Genomic DNA, 18,517 nt, shown 5'->3' on the forward strand with positions numbered 1-18,517 from the left:
CACGGATGCATGCCAAGACTGTAGGATCCTACGCAGTGCCGTAGGGGACCGCACCGCCACTTCCCAGCAAATTAGGGACACTGTTGCTCCTGGGGTATCAGCGAGGACCATTCGCAACCGTCTCCATGAAGCTGGGCTACGGTCCCGCACACCGTTAGGCCATCTTCCGCTCACGCCCCAACATCGTGCAGCCCGCCTCCAGTGGTGTCGCGACAGGTGTGAATGGAGGGACGAATGGAGATGTGTCGTCTTCAGCGATGAGAGTTGCTTCTGCCTTGGTGCCAATGATGGTCGTATGCGTGTTTGGCGCCGTGCAGGTGAGCGCCACAATCAGGACTGCATACGACCGAGGCACACAGTGCCAACACCCTGCATCATGGTGTGGGGAGCGATCTCCTACACTGGCCGTACACCTCTGGTGATCGTCGAGGGGACACTGAATAGTGCACGGTACATCCAAACCGTCATCGAACCCATCATTCTACCATTCCTAGACCGGCAAGGGAACTTGCTGTTCCAACAGGACAATGCACGTCCGCATGTATCCCATGCCACCCAACCTGCTCTAGAAGGGTTAAGTCAACTATCCTGGTCAGCAAGATCTCCGGATCTGTCCCCCATTGAGCATGTTTGGGACTGGATGAAGCGTCGTCTCACGCGGTCTGCACGTCCAGCACAAACGCTGGTCCAACTGAGGCGCCAGGTGGAAATGGCATGGCAAGCCATTCCACAGGACTACATCCAGCATCTCTACGATCGTCTCCATGGGAGAATAGCAGCCTGCATTGTTGCGAAAGGTGGATATATACTGTACTAGTGCCGACATTGTGCATGCTCTGTTGCCTGTGTCTATGTGCCTGTGGTTCTGTCAGTGTGATCATTTGATGTATCTGACCCCAGGAATGTGTCAATAAAGTTTCTCCTTCCTGGGACAATGAATTCACGGTGTTCTTATTTCAATTTCCAGGAGTGTATATGTAGACATGAGATCAATAGCATGGTAAAATTGGGTGTGGATTTCAGGGCAGCAACTGCAGTCAGTGACGAACTAATCTCAGGGTTAAAATGGTGAGTTTTCTGTCTTCCTTGTGGGGATAAACTACTTAGCAAAGAATTATGCAAAGGTTTCTTGCTTTCCCTTAAGCAGAGGCTGTAGAAGTTCAGAAATATGAGTGTGATCATTTTTTTCTGTAATCTATCACCATGATCTAAGTAATTGTTTCTGTGTGATTAAAGAAGTAGAAAAAATGAGTAAGGCTGTACAAATTATGTGCAGGGACTTTAAAAAGGCAACACACATTGGTATCAGCACACTAAAGAGGTGACTTCATACAGCACAAGGTTTACACATCAACAGACTGCAAAAGGCATTTGTTATGAGTCGTAAGATTCAGATATAGTGCATAAGAAATCAAACATGCTGTCAGGTTTTAAGCAAGTTATACCTCTGAAAGAGAAAATTTATGTATGTGTGGAATTTAACTTGGGATGTGATGAAACAGTACTGGTGGTAGTCTCTACAAAGACCAAGAGTGGTGACGAAAATGCTTTTTTAGTGGAAGCACGTCCAGCTTAGACAATTACAGTGTGTGTAATTTGGATATGCCAAATGCAGGTGAATGCTTGTTTGAGAAAGAAAACAGTGATAAAATATTTACTGTGTAGCAAGCAAATGTCTGTTGTACATGAAATAAATGATTGGAATTGGAACATTTTTGTAGTGTAAAGGATGTAGATGTGATATTTGTATCAGAACACTGGCTAAAAGAGAATCAGATGAACAGTTTCATTCCTTACAGATATGCTGTTGTTGAAATAATTTGTAGAAAACAGAAAAAAATGGTTGTGCAGGAATTTACATCAAGAATTAGAACTGGAACATTTTTGTAGCATTAAGGATGTAGATATGATGTGTGTAACAGAACACTGGCTAACAGAATATCAAATTAACAGTTTTGCTCCTCAAGGGTATCTTGTTGCTGACATAGTGTGCAGGAAACACAGAAAAAATAGTAGTCCTGGAAATTGCATAAGCATTGTCCAAATTTTACAGAATTAAACATTATGCCATACTGTTCAAAAGTAAATGCTGTGTTTAGTTATGTAAGACTGATTGAAGAAAATACTAGGTGATCAAATTTGAAAACTGAATAAATCACAGAATAATGTAGATAAAGAGGTACAAATTAACACTCATGCTTGGAGTGACATGGGGTTTTATTAGAACAAAAAAATACAAAAGTTAAAAAATTGTTGGACAGATGGGCTTCATCTGATCAGAGTAGCAATAATTAGCATGACAAAGTAAGACAAAGCAAAGATGATGTTCTTTACAGAAAATGCTCAATATGTCCGACATCATTCCTCAACAATATCTGTGGTCGAGGAATAATGTTGCGAACAGCACTGTAAAGCATGTCTGGAGTTATGGTGAGGCATTGGCATCGGATGTTGTCTTTCAACATCCCTAGATATGTGGCTCGATCATGATACACTTGCGACTTCAGGTAACCCCCAAAGCCAATAATCGCACGGACTGAGGTCTGGGGACCTGGGAGGCCAAGCATGATGAAAGTGGCAGCTGAGCACACAATCGTCACCAAACGATGCGTGCAAGAGATCTTTCCCACGTCTAGCAATATGGGGTGGAGCGCCATCCTGCATAAACATTGTACGTTCTAGCAGGTGTTTATCAGCTAGGCTGGGGATGATGTGATTCTGTAACATATTGGCGTACCTCTCACCTGTCACGGTAGCAGTTACAAAACCAGAATCACGCATTTCCTTGAAGAAAAAAGGCCCAATAACGGTAGATGTGGTAAATCCAACCCATACTGTGACTTTCTCGTCGTGCAATGGAGTTTCCACGACAGTTCTAGGATTTTTGGTAGCCCAAATTCTGCAGTTGTGGGCATTGACAGACCCTCGGAGCGTGAAATGAGCTTTGTCGGTCCACAACACGTTATTCAATCAATCGTCATCTTCTGCCATCTATTGAAACGCCCACACCGCAAATGCCCTCCGCTTCACTAAATCGCCAGGTAACAGTTCATGATGCTGATGGATTTTGTACGGATAGCATCGGAGGGTACGCCTCAGTGCCAACCAAACAGTAAGTGTATGGAATGCTGGTGCGACATACGACTGCATGAGCTCTGACTTCCCCATGCATAGACGAACCCGCTAAAGTCTCCATTTCTTCCTGAACTGTCTCAGCAGCATTATGCCTTGTGCTTGGTCGGGCACTATGGCGTCTATCGTCTAAACAACCCGTGGCTTTGAACTTCGAAATCATTCTCGCAACAGCTACATTTGCCAACGAACCTTTACCCATTCGAATCCCCTTCCTATGGTGATAGGATCATAACACTGAACTGGCTCATTCCCCATTCTGATAATACAGCTAATAGTGCCTTTTCAGGTAACATTAATATGCTGTGACTGTTGGTGCATCTGATTCTCTCTCTCATTACAGCTCCTTTTATACACGATTCTCACGTGCAGTCACTGACGTTTTGCTGTCCAGTGCCATCTGTCAGACATTTTGTAACTTTGTTTTTTGTTTGGTTCTAATAAAAACCCTTGTCATTCCAAGCATGTGTGTGAATTTTTACCTCTCTATCTACATTATTCCGTGGTTTATTAAGTTTTCAAATTTATTCTGACTTTTCGATCACCCAATATAATAATCATTAGCCTGTATAGGTCCCCAAATGCAAATATAAATGAATTTTTTGAAAAGTTTGAATTATGGTTAAAAGACTTTTTAAGTTTAAAAGGAAGTTTGTTATCTGTGGAGCTTTAATATTGAAGTGGGTGATTCAAAGCAACAAGATACCAGAACGTTTTAAGATTTTTAAACTAAAATTACATAAACAAGTTATTGAAGCATATCTAGACATTATTATTGCAAATTCACATGGGGAGGATGTATAGGTTCTTTAAATGGCTTACAAACATAAATAAAAAATTGTAATGATCCTTGTTCCCCCTGTCCCTGTACTGCAAAGATATCATAGTGGGGTATGAGTTTATCTGAGTAAGCTGACCAAGTTGACCCATTCCCATAATGATGACCCCGCAGTTTGTTTGTGTTTCAAGTCTTCTGCACTGGTGTTCATGCAACAAGTTATATGCACTATGCAGTGACCATGCCAAACAATGCCTTGTTCCAAGATGTGGAAGCACAACTCCGCTCACTGAGTTTCGGCATTTCTTTGCCAACGGTGTATTCATCATTTATGCACAGTGATTCGCGTTCTCAACCAACACCACATGCTAATCTGATAAGTTTCCAATGGTTGACAACTACACCGTTAGAGTGAACAATGGACTCAGACATCGTGTCACCAGATTATGCCCATCTGACAGTGAAATGTGAACTGAACAATATTTCGAACTGTGTCTCTTCAAATCGAGTGTTTCAACTACAAAGTGGTCTCAATTCGAACACATGTTTAGCCACCCACCGGCATGCTACATCATTTACTGTCAGGTCATGTGCAACGCCGCCATGACTACAAACCACGCCAGATCCGTTCCACACACATGGTGTTCCAGTTGTGTCCAATTTACATGAACAATTCAGTGTTTCGCATAACATGGATCCCTTACCTCACCTCAGTGGCCTACCACATGCACTACAGGCATGTTACGCATCAAATATTTTCCATGTGGGTGGCGTTCTCAACCCCCCACCCCTCTCACTTGCTGGGGTTTCTGGTTGCTCGACCACCTGCCACTCCCACAGCACCACCTGTGTCTGCCTCGCCTGCCTATTGCCCTTTTCCAGAAGTGGGTCATTCCCATCCAGCACTCATCACTCATGATCCAGTTTCCTTGCACCCCTCGTGTGCAGTCCATCTGCCTGTTTCCATGGAACCATCTGTGCCTGCCGAGCCATGTTTTTGTGACACACAGTCAACTATGCCAGCTGCTGCTACTACTGATTCGCTCACCGGTTTAAATCCGGGCCTAAGATGCGAGCCTCTGACTTAACCTCAGTTCAGCTGCTATCCCAGGAGACACCAAAGCCGCCATCATCATCTCCTCCTGGTCACCTGCCGAAGCTACCACCGTTATGCAAGGACAGCCCAGCATCGTGGTTTGTGCTCGTCAAGCATCTGTTGAAGTTACATCATGTATCTGATGACAACTCATAGTTTCTCTGCCTCGTCACACACCTCCACGACCACTCAAATTTGATTTGTGACCTGCTCCTTTCACCGCTGCCTGCATCAAAATACAAGTTTGTAAAGAAGACTATAATGGAATGACTTGCCTGCTCACCACAAGAATTAATAATCAAGATTCTCTACTAGGAGCACCTGGGTGAACGCACACCCTCACAACTCTGGCACTGCCTTCTATTGCTTTTGCATGAGCGTACCATGCCTGATGTCATCCTATGGGCTGTGTGGTCTGCCAAATTACCTACTGATCTACAGATCCATCTGTTACCACACTTGTTTGAGTCCATTGGCTCCTGCCTACGCATCGCTGACCAGTTGTATTTGCGGCAGCGGCAACATCAGCTAGTTCATTCCACACCATTCATTGGCACAGCTGCCCCTGCATAATGACCTTCAGTGAGCAGAGGCAGGGCTCACTCCGCCGTCACCTAGTCTGCTTCTCTACATCTACATCTTCATCTATATTCATACTCCGCAATCCACCATATGGTGTGTGGCAGAGGGTACCTCGTACCACAACTAGCATCTTCTCTCCCTGTTCCACTCCCAAACAGAATGAGGGAAAAAAACTGCATATATGCCTCTGTACGAACCCTACTCTCTCTTATCTTATCTTTGTGGTCTTTCCACAAAATATAAGTTGGCGGCAGTAAAATTGTACTGCAGTCAGCCTCAAATGCTGATTCTCTAAATTTCCTCAGTAGCGATTCACAAAAAGAACACCTCCTTTCCTCCAGAGACTCCCACCCAAGTTCCTGAAGCATTTCCTTAACACTCGCATGTAACACCAGTAACAAATCTAGCAGTCCGCCTCTGAATTGCTTCTACGTCCTCCCTCAATCTGACCTGATAGGGATCCCAAACACTCAAGCAGTACTCAAGAATAGGTCAAATTAGTGTTTTATAAGCGGCCTCCTTTACAGATCAACCACATCTTCCCAAAATTCTACCAATGAACCGAAGACGACTATCTGCCTTCCCCACAACTGCCGTTACATGCTTGTCCCACTTCATATCGCTCTGCAATGTTACACCCAGATATTTAATCAACGCAACTATGTCAAGTGCTAGACTACTAATGGAGTCTTCAAACATTACAGGATTCTTTTTCCTATTCATCTGCATTAATTTACATTTATCTATATTTAGAGTTAGCTGCCATTCCTTACACCAATCACAAATCCTGTCCAAGTCATCTTGTATCCTCCTACAGGCACTCAACGATGACACCTTCCTGTACACCACAGCATCATCAGCAAACAGCTGCACATTGCTATCCACCCTAGCCAAAAGATCATTTGTGTAGATAGAAAACAACAGCAGACCTACCACCTGGGGCACTCTAAATGATACCCTCACCTCCAATGAACACTCACCATCGAGGACATGGGGGGACATGTTGGGCAAGAGATTCGCGATAAATGCAAGCTGAGTAAGGAACAATGCAGTAGAGTACTCTCTGTAAAAGTGAATTGGAATCCCATCAGGACCTGGTGATTTATTTATTTTCAACCCATTCAGTTGCTTCACAACCCCAGGAATGTCTATCACTACGTCCTCCATATGGAAATCTGTACAAGACTCAAATGGCGGTATGTTTGCAGGATCCACAAATGCTAAACTTAAAATTTGAGCTTTCATTTTGCTGTCTTCCATTGCCAGGCCCGACTGATCAGTGAATGACTGTATGGGAGCCTTTGACCCGCTTACTGATTTTATGTAAGACCAGAATTTCTTTGGGCTTTCAGCAAGATCTTTTGCTAAGGTATGATGGTGGTGACCTCACAACTCTGGTGCCACCTTCTATTGCTCATGATCGAGTATACAATGCCTGATGCCACGCTATGGGCTGTGTGGTCTGCCAAACTACCTACCGATATACAGATCCATCTGTTACCACACTTGTTTGAGTCCATTGGCTCCCTCCTACACATTGATGACCAGTTGTATTTGCTGCTGCGGCAGCATCAGCCAGTTCATTCCACACCGATCATTGGCACAGCCACCCCTGCATACCGACCTTCGGCTGGCAAAGGCAGGGCTCACTTTGCTGTCACCTAGTCCGCTTCTCCTGGCGGTGTCGGCTCACTCTCCCCGCTGTCTGAGCATTCCAGGATAACCCACACACCTTATGTACTGGTCTATTTACTGGAACGAATCAGCGAGGACAAGCCGCCCCTGCTGTCCCAGTCTCCACCTCCTCCTCATCCTGCTCACCCTTTCTGCTGGTACTACAAAGTGTTCAGCGATGACACCAAGAAGTGCAGGTTGCCATGCCAACACCCAAACGTCGACTGCAGAAACTGAGATATGCCGAGTCCTGCAGGAACCTAACAGGCATCCTCTTACATTACACTCCACTCACTTGTTCGCCCGGCCAAGTGGTTGTGTCCATGTGATTGACATTGCGTTAGGTCTAGCTTTTCTGGTCGACGCTGGTGCTGACGTGTCAATCATACCTACTTCGATTGCTCAACCTGCTTCTTCACAGACGAAGTTACTTCTACGAGCTGTCAATGCAAGGATGTTACCTACCTCAGGCTCAGTAAAGGTTATGGTGAACCCATCTCCTTCTCTACCTTTTCTGTGGACGTTCTACATTGCCAACATCGATGAACCGATCGTTGGTATGGATTTTTTGTCTCATTATGAACTGTCTCCGAATGTTGTACAGGGTTCAGTGCTCCACCATCCTACAAACACTTACGTATGTGTGCCTGCACTTATGTCCTATGCTCTGTTTCCACTGCAATTTACGGTATCATACACGAGTGCTTCGCTTTTGCGGGCAACATTGTGACCTGCATTACCAACCTACGACTCGGTGACACAACTCCACCAGGACGATGAGAAGCTGAAACAATGCATCACATACACTTACAGTGAGCTCGTGGCGGCTCGTACTTTGCTTCTACACCAGGTGTATGTATGGATGGATATGTGTGTGTGTGTGCGCGAGTATATACCTATCCTTTTTTCCCCCTAAGGTAAGTCTTTCCGCTCCCAGGATTGGAATGACTCCTTACCCTCTCCCTTAAAACCCACATCCTTTCATCTTTCCTTTTCCTTCCCTCTTTCCTGACGAAGATGCCGCCGGTTGCGAAAGCTCGAAATTCTCTGTGTGTGTTTGTGCGTTTTATTTATTGTGCCTATCTACCGGTGCTTTCCCGCTTGGCAAGTCTTGGAATCTTTGTTTTTAATATATTTTTCCCATGTGGAAGTTTCTTTCTATTTTATTTACAGAATATATAAAAGTGAAGATAATGAAGGGACTGAGTGGATGAATTTGGATTACAGTGCTTAGCTGACATTTAAAAGTTATTACAGAGCTAAGCTCATACAAGGTAAAAAAGCAGCATTTGTAAGGTATATAGAAGGTATTCCCAATAAGTGTAAGGCAGCATGGGAAGTTATCAGACAGCTTTTCCAGCCAGGTATGTCAAACTCTGCTTGAACAGGGGAATTGAATGACTAGTCTGTGACACCAATGAGAGAACTTGGAGACAAAATTAAGGCTATAGACACATGTCCAAAATATTGTGCCAGAGTGACACAAACATCCAGTAGTAGACCTGATTATTCTACATGTCAATTACACAATTACTTTGAAAAACATGTCCTCCTCAGCAACCGTCAAACAAATTTCAGCCAGATAAGAATATCATTGCCATTTTTCTGGAAATTGTTGATCAGACTTTAATATCTTTCACAAACAACAAGACATTGTCATTTGTATTATGTGATTTAAGTAAAGCATACTACTGCATTCTTTTTAAAATATTGCTAACAAAAGTAGAGTATTATGGTATACAACAATCTACATGTGCAGTAATTTCTTCTTACCTGAACAAAAAATACAGTTTTTTTAGTTAGTAATTAACACACCCCCTAGTAGAAACTAGTACAAGTGTTCCACAGGGCTCTGTCATTGGCCCTGTTTTTCATTATGGGTGTCATCAACCTGTCCCATCACGTATCACAGTCAGTTATCTGCTATGCTGATGATACAACTTTACTTACTTTGCATCATGAGAGCCCAATTCTTCACAAGAGTGCACAAGAAACTCTTTTAAACTTGTTTGTAATCCAGACAAAACACAAAACTTCATGTTAGGACTGTTTAAGAATGTACGTAATAAATACGTCAAACTCTTAGGAATACATATTGATGCCAAAGAAAGTTAACAAGAACACATCAACAAAGTCTGTAAAAGGATTTCATGAGTGTCCTACCTCTTGTGGAAACTGAGAGATATTGTCAGCAATAATTATCTCTGTTTGATGTATTACACAGTTTTCAGTCTCATGTATCATATATCTTACTCATATGGGGATGTTCTCCTCATATCACTAACATTAAAAAGAAAAGTCCATGTAACGTGCAAGGCTGGTCATAAAGAGCAATGCTCTCCTCTTTTTATGAGGCTTAGGTACTAACAGTGGTGAATCTGTATATCTATGAGTCTGCACTCTTTGTCAGGAATGTGTTATCAGGGAAACAATTCATGAACATGTCACTAAAAATAAGCAAACATTGAAATCCCAAGGCACAGCCTAGGAATAACAGGAAACTCTCATAAAGTGAACACCTGTAAAATTTGTAACAAGTTTTCTCTTGCTTCTTGATCCTTGCCATTTAAAAAATTCAAAAGTCAGTGATACAACTTAAAAGAATCATGTCATCAGTGGCAGTGAAGAATCTGAATATGAATCTATGGTGTTGTTGGAGCTACCATCATATTAAAATTATGTGTTGAACCAGAAGTTGCTCATGGACCCTTGCCTTTAGCGAGAAATACTGTTACCAGTTGAGCTATCATTGCACAGTTTGGTTTCAGTTTTTATCTTCCACAAAGTTTCCCTCCTAATGCTATATACTGTTATATAGTCATAGTTTGAGGAGCTTGGTAAATTTCTGTTAAGAAAAAGGAAATTTTGTTAAATTATTAGTACTGGTAAATACGGCTTGTTGTCAGTTTTACATATATACAGTTCGCAGCATTTTATTGGAGACCATCTGAATCGATCCATGTGTTTTGTGGCATAATAAGTGAAAGAAAATTAATTTTGTGCTGTTGATAAACACTTCAATTTGAAGTGGTGGACACTTATACATATCAAAAGTAAAATGGATGTGTTCTGGATGCTTTATATGACTGAACACTATATTTATGTACATCTGCGTATACATTTATATCTATACTCTGCAAACTACCAGGAAGTGCGTGGCACAGAGTACGTCCCATTGTACCAGTTTTTAGAGTTTCTTCCCATTCTATTCATATATGGAGTGTGCAAAGAATGATTGTTTGGATGCCTCTGTGTGCTGTAATTATTCTAATCTTATCCTCGTGATCCCTATGCAAGCAATATGTAGGGGGTTGCTATTTATTCCTAGAGTCATCATTTAAAGTCAGTTATTGAAACTTTGTTAGTAGAGACTTCCGGGAATAGTTTACACCTAGCTTCAAGAGTCTGCCAGTTCAGTTCCTTCAGTACCTCTGTGATACTCTCGAAGGATCAAACAAGCCTGTGACCATTTATGCTGTCCTTTTCTGTGTACATTCAACACCCCCTGTGGAATATTGAATTGAAACAGTGTTCAGAAAAACAAAAAAATCACTTGCATTCAAGGAAATTGCATGGAAGACCAATGCAAATGTTTATGATTTTGTAATGGAAGATTGGAGAATGGACTTGCCCAAATGGCATGCTATTTTAGTCTTTCAATTTAACAATATCATATTCAAAAAGGTGACTGTAAGAAGCTATATATACACTAAGGGCTTTTACTACTACTTCAGACAAAACAGAAATGCAGAACAGCAGGGCTGATAATGAAACATGAACATGTCCCCCACCTCAGTAGTTGTGGCATAATCAAAGTCATGATTTAACAAGTGCAGAGACATCTGAAATCAAATATTCATATTCTAGATTCTTCTATAAGTATTCCAGCCTAACTGTTCTGGGGATGCTACAGTTGTTTATTACTATGTAACTATCAATTATGCAAGAGCTTAACCTGAATCTGAGCATGTGGTGGTGGGACATGGCAGGAGGAGAGGGAACTCACATTAGTTTCATGAAAGGGGGAAGGGCTGGAGGAAACTAAGCAAATTTTCTTTCAAGATAAAGCTTAACAACTATTGAAAAAATGTGTTCATTAATTGCCAAACATAAGAATGCCACCACTCTATAATTGGTACCTGCTACCTTGTGATGTGTCAGAAAGTATAGTTTGTATGAGATCAGTACAGGTAATTTTGCCGTTGTCCACCTTTGCAGCTGAGTGGTCGGTGTTGATAACTGCCATGTGGTGGACTCAGGTTGAACTACCAGTACTGGAAGCTAATTTCTTTTGTGTAAGGACTGGAGTGAGGTCCATTCAGCCTTCTGATGCCAGCTGAGGTGTGCATCCAAGTTGTCCATTGGATGAGGATATCATGGTGATCAATCAGTCCTGATTAACTCATCTAAGGCCAGAGTGATGGAAATTTGTTGCTTTTATTTGCTGTCAGGAAGGTAATGTACTGGTACTGTCTGCATTCACATTGTTGGTTGTTTCGGGCACTGATAACATGGGAATAAATGTCACAGATTGAAGATACACTACTGGCTTTTGGAATCTAGATTCATCTGGTATTGTTAGTTGCAAGGAGAATAGTGACATCTATGAAATATTTTTGAGATTTCATGACAAGTGGCTCTCATTATGCTTGCTACTAGTCAAAGTCTCTTACATGTTCCAGCTTTCTTCAAAGTAATACTAAACTGTTATATGAGTCTTTAATATGTGTGTGTGTGTGTGTGTGTGTGTGTGTGTGTGTGTGTGTGTGTGTGTGTGTGTATAGAGTTTGATTTACAAAGATTATTATGTGTCCCAGCCCAGGAACACTGACTGGGCTGGGACACGTAACAAACGACAATCACACTATGTTCTGGTGTAGTGAAAAGTGTTTTACTGTGTTATTTGTGGAAAATACTTGTTATAGCTACTTTTGCATCACAACATCTCAACATGATGTGGAGAATGGAAGCGCTTGCCACATGAAAACATGACAAGCTACCTGTAATAATTTACACAAAAGTGGTCCAGAAAATTCATGCTCACCAAATGTAAAGAATAAATAAAAATGAAAACCCACTGATGATGGCACAGTGTTGCCGAAACATGTTTGGGTACTGAGAAAAACGGTGTTTTGTGTAACTGGTGGACCTCGAATCCCAAAAATTTTAACTGCAAACATGGCCAATACAAGGAGCTGCAAATCAAAAGACGTCAATGAAATTGTGCATACCAATCAAAGACTGACTTTCCAAGAGTTTTCAGAAGAATGTGTTATTTCAGTTGGATCATGTTATGGAATCCTGAAATTGTATCTTGAAATGCATTGTGTTGCCACCAAGTTGGTCCCATGGCTCATGAGTCGAGACCAGAAGGAACTTGGCCTCACAATCTGTGAAGAGCTTTTGGATAGCACAAAACAAAAGGACATTCCTTAACTGGTGATGAGACGTGGATCTACGGTTATGATTTTGAGTCATTTAAAGGATGAAGATTTGCAACAATATACGAGATAAAAGAAAATTTGCAGATGGCATTTTGCATGATCCAGCAAAAGGCATACCAATACTGTCTCCAGGAGTGGAAATGGCATTGGGAGTGAAGTATCAATTATGGAGGAGAGTATTTTGAAGGAAACCATGCACAATAAGTAAAAGGTAATCATAGAAAAAATTTGTGAAAAAGTTGTTAAATTTTTTGAACAGACTTCGTATGTGTGGTGAGGCTGATGTGGATGATTTTCTGTAATCTCTGCCCAGTCTCACAGGATTGTTTCCCTTGGAATTTCGTATTGGCTCCAGAGTTTTGGACCATTAGGTTTCATTCATATCATATAAGCTTTTCATCTATCATCAGATGTGTGTTTTAAAATTTTCATTATATTTTTATTTTTGTGTGTAACCTGTTTGTTGGGTCTGACTTTAAGTTCGAGATATTATTCTGTGAAGTGAATTCTTGTGTCTTATTATTGTATTCTTATTTATCCATGAGAATCACCGTGCTTGTCAGTCTACCTTGGTGATAGTATCTTCTCTGTATAGTTTTTATCTAAAGGTTATTTATCCTGTTTGACTGTATTCAAGTCTTGTATCTGTGATGTTTTTAATTTGTCTGCTTGTCAGTTCTCTTTTTAGAACAATGTTCAGTGTGCTTGTGTTCTCCCTCTATTCTCGAGGTAGAATGTTCTCAGATCCTACAATTAAATTTTGTATGTAATGTTTGTGTTTACATTGTGTTTCTTCATTCATAAATTAGGATAATTTTTCAAAACACTATAAATGCAACTGATGCAGTTTTTTATAAAATGAGTTTTTCTATTTCCATGTAGAGAGATATGGTTGGACATTTGGATTTTTTGTAATTACTAGATTTAATTAAATATGAATTATTTAGGAATAAAGTAGATGACTCTCTGAAATGCAGAGGTGTTGCATCATCGATAGATACACAAACAAAAGGTACAGAGCTTGGCTAACTTTTGGAATGCACTTCCTTTTTCAAGCTTGTAGAAAAAAAACACACACACATCTCACTCACAAGCGCAGACCTGTCTCCCTTCACTGTGCCCAGTCAAATGTCAGCTATTTCCTGATGTATGGCAAGTGTACTGGGGTGAGGTGGGGTGGGTTGGAATGGAGTGAGGGACAGAGAGTGGTGGAAGGCAGGGAGGGGGTGGGGAGAAGCTTGTGGGAGAATGGGGAGCCATCTGTGCGCTAGCTAGAGATGCAGTTAGAGGCAGCAGGTGGTAGACGGCTGGGCACGGGATTTCATAAACTAGGCTGTGAGATAATAGCACATGGTTATCTGAAGTGGAGACACAAATTGGGCAGAAAGTACAGGGCAGGGGATGGTACACACACACACACACACACACACACACACACACACACACAATCTGTTGGGTGGGGAGTGGGGGAGCAGCGAGTTACCTTTGGTTTAGGTTAGGAAGGTTATGGGAGCAAAGGATGTGCTGTAAGGAAAGCTCCCATATGTGCAGCTCAGAAAAGCTCATGGTGGTGGGGAGGATTCAAATGGCATGGGCTGTGAAGCAGCCATTAAAATCTTCCATGTTGTGCTCCGCTGCATGTTGTGCCACTGAGTGGTGCACCATGTTTTTGGCAACAATTTGGTGGTGGTCATTCATCCTAGTTGATAGCTGGTTGGTGGTCATACCAATGTAAAATGCTGTGCATTGGTTGCAGCAGAGCTGGTGTACAATATGGCTGCTTTCACCAGCGGCCCAGCCTCTGGTGGCGTAGGAAAAGCCAATAGGTGGTTCTGGGTGGGCGGATTGGACAGGTCTGGCATCTGGGTCTTCCACAGGGGTATGATAACCTTGGCAGAGGATTAGATGTGAGAGTGCAAAACGGATGGACTAGGATGTTGTGAAGGTTGGGTGGGTGGCAGAACACCACTGTGGGATGGGTTGGAGGTATCCTGGGTGGGATGTCCCTCATTTGAGAGCATTATGATAGACAATCAAAGCCCTGACAAAGGACTTGTTTCAGTCATTCCAGCCTGGGGTGCTGCTGATGACAAGTGGAGTGATCCTTAGGTTGAATGTGAGGATCAGGGATGTGTAAGGATATGGCAAGAGAGATCTGTTGTTTGTGAATTAGGTCTGGAGGGCATTGCCTGTCTGAGAAAGCCTTTGTGAGGCCTTCAGCATACTGTGCAAGGGAGTTCTCATCACTGCAGATGCATCTACCATGGGTGGCCAGGCTGTATGGGAGGGGTGTGGAAGGTGTGGCTGCTGCCAAGGTGCAGGTACTTTTGGTGGTTGGTGGTTGTAATGAAATATATTCAAATTTTATTATTATAATAGCATATTAGGGTTTGATTTTACCAGTTTCAATACTACATTCACACATATTATAAAAGTTTGTGTATGTATGATTGTGTGTGTGTGTGTGTGTGTGTGTGTGTCTGATCCACATCTCCTTCTAAATAATTGGACCAATTTCAGCGAAACATGGTACATTCATACATTACTTTCAGCCATCAATCGCTGTGGGTTAAGCATCATGTACCTATCAAAGGGGTGGGTGTGGACGTGTGAAAGAAGTGTAGCCTGCTGCATGTGAACTTCCAGGTATTATTCATCCAGTATTTGAGAATGAAAGTACTTAGTGTCTTCCAATGAACTCTACAGATACATTTAAACCTTTACAAAATTTTTCTTACTGTCACCCCTACAAATAGATGAAAGGAAAAATGCTTATGTATACTCCTTTTATGCTGTTCATGCAATAAAAGTACTACATGAGGTGTGATGTTACACTCTGTTACTTCTTTACTACTAACTATATTCACAACATGTTTTGCAGACAGTATGCACATATACCCCTGAATGTAAATGCAAAATTATAACATTGTATTGTCAGGAATACTGACATAATAAACAGCAAGATGCCTGAAGAATTGTCACATCATGAGTGACCTTTAATGCTTCTACAATATTATATCATTGTACAACATAGTTTAGGAGGTATGATGTAATTTTGCACAAGGCCAGATGCTTCGTGTTATAGATGTGGATCCACAGCTATACATACCTGGGCAATGCAAGGTTTCTCCATGTAAAGTAATAAATGAATAACTGCTGCAAAAATACACATGTTGTAGTTACATATTTATTGTTGAGTCTCTGTCTAACAACTATTCATTATTTGTTTAGGATATCCTCATAAAACTCCTTTGCATCATCGGGAATTTCAAAATATTTTAGCAAGGCGGACATGTCTTTATTCTATTTTAAGCATATTTTGTTTTGGTAAAAGGATGGGTGTTAGTACTGTTGGATGACGTGGTTTCTTTCTTCTCAGGATGTTGACTTGTACTGACCTCCAAAGTATTTATTACTTACTGGCACATTAACTAATTTTTTTCCTTTATTGTATCTGAGATGATACATTGGCTATTCATGTTGAATGACAGCTTGGAATTTAGTACTTTCTGTGCACCATCTCTTAGAGTCTTAACAATCCAGTCTATATTTAGGACTTCAAGAGTCCTGTACTCCTCTGAAATACCATAATATTGTTTATGAGACAGGATGCTTCATTTTTTCTTTAAGACTTCTCAGTTATGCTAGTCACTCACTCTAAAGGCATTTAACTACAGCCATTGTTTCCTACTGTAAGACACAAACAAAAGATGGCTACAATGAACCAAAGTTTATTCTTCTTAGACATACAAGCAAACAACATTTGAGAACATAGACACAAACATACACTCCTGGAAATGGAAAAAAGAACACATTGACACCGGTGTGTCAGACCCACCATACTTGCTCCGGACACTGCGAGAGGGCTGTACAAGCAATGATCACACGCACGGCACAGCGGACACACCAGGAACCGCGGTGTTGGCCGTCGAATGGCGCTAGCTGCGCAGCATTTGTGCACCGCCGCCGTCAGTGTCAGCCAGTTTGCCGTGGCATACGGAGCTCCATCGCAGTCTTTAACACTGGTAGCATGCCGCGACAGTGTGGACGTGAACCATATGTGCAGTTGACGGACTTTGAACGAGGGCGTATAGTGGGCATGCAGGAGGCCGGGTGGACGTACCGCCGAATTGCTCAACACGTGGGGCATGAGGTCTCCACAGTACATCAATGTTGTCGCCAGTGGTCGGCGAAAGGTGCACGTGCCCATCGACCTGGGACCGGACCGCAGCAACGCACGGATGCACGCCAAGACCGTAGGATCCTACGCAGTGCCGTAGGGGACCGCACCGCCACTTCCCAGCAAATTAGGGACACTGTTGCTCCTGGGGTATCGGCGAGGACCATTCGCAACCATCTGCATGAAGCTGGGCTGCGGTCCCGCACACCGTTAGGCCATCTTCCGCTCATGCCCCAACATCATGCAGCCCACCTCTAGTGGTGTCGCGACAGGTGTGAATGGAGGGACGAATGGAGATGTGTCGTCTTCAGCGATGAGAGTCGCTTCTGCCTTGGTGCCAATGATGGTCGTATGCGTGTTTGGCGCCGTGCAGGTGAGTGCCACAATCAGGACTGCATACGACCGAGGCACACAGGGCCAACACCCTGCATCATGGTGTGGGGAGCGATCTCCTACACTGGCCATACACCTCTGGTGATTGTCGAGGGGACACTGAATAGTGCACGGTACATCCAAACCGTCATCGAACCCATCGTTCTACCATTCCTAGACCGGCAAGGGAACTTGCTGTTCCAACAGGACAATGCACGTCCGCATATATCCCGTGCCACCCAACGTGCTCTAGAAGGTGTAAGTCAACTACCCTGGCCAGCAAGATCTCCGGATCTGTCCCCCATTGAGCATGTTTGGGACTGGATGAAGCTTTGTCTCACGCGGTCTTCACGTCCAGCATGAACGCTGGTCCAACTGAGGCGCCAGGTGGAAATAACATGGCAAGCCGTTCCACAGGACTACATCCAGCATCTCTACGATCGTCTCCATGGGAGAATAGCAGCCTGCATTGCTGCGAAAGGTGGATATACACTGTACTAGTGCCGACATTGTGCATGCCCTGTTGCCTGTGTCTATGTGCCTGTGGTTCTGTCAGTGTGATCATGTGATGTATCTGACCTCAGGAATGTGTCAATAAAGTTTCTCCTTCCTGGGACAATGAATTCACGGTGTTCTTATTTCATTTTCCAGGAGTGTAGAATCAATCCAGGTACTGTTACAAGCAGTTGTTGACAACAAGTATGAACACAATATAAGCTCAGTGCATATAAAGAGGAAGGCTCTGGTAGACACTATGGTAGCTGATTTGCCATGTACACAAATCATATTCTTCTCTGCAGGTGGCCTCTGGTGGCTGGCCCCCAGGTGCCACTGGCAGAATATTCAAAGTGTAGCATGCCAGTGGCCTGGTGCTATGATGCATATCCCCCTTGGGGAAAGGGTGCTCCACCAATGCTGGCTGGCATCAGGGTGGCTGTTGAAACATCCATGGTTTGTATAGTGGACACTACAGGTGTTGACAATGGTATTGGAAGGAGATCCCATACTGGAATCAGTGAGCAGGGAGAAAGTGGCATGGCCATGGTCACATGCGGCAGCTGTGCCAGTACAAAGTGCCATAAGTGAGGACCAGTGACAAGGGAACTGGTACCATCTCAATGTCTCCTCATCCCATGACGTGGTGGAACTGTGTTGGTGGTGAAGGTGGTGGGTTCTCTTGTAATTGGCAGAGGAATTGCTGGTGGCAGTCATGCACCCTCCCCCCCCCCCCCCCCCTCTTCTCATCCACCCCGTGGCAG

General features: G+C 42.9%; 1 protein-coding gene across 2 annotated transcripts in view; it reads left to right on the forward strand.

Annotated features, from left to right (window-relative positions):
- LOC126268168 (uncharacterized) overlaps positions 1–18,517 on the forward strand; it is a 256,697-nt gene that overhangs the window by 175,886 nt on the left and 62,294 nt on the right. The window lies entirely within an intron of this gene.

The sequence above is a fragment of the Schistocerca gregaria genome, chromosome 4 (assembly GCF_023897955.1).
Source record: "Schistocerca gregaria isolate iqSchGreg1 chromosome 4, iqSchGreg1.2, whole genome shotgun sequence".
NCBI classification, from domain to species: Eukaryota; Metazoa; Arthropoda; class Insecta; order Orthoptera; family Acrididae; genus Schistocerca; species Schistocerca gregaria.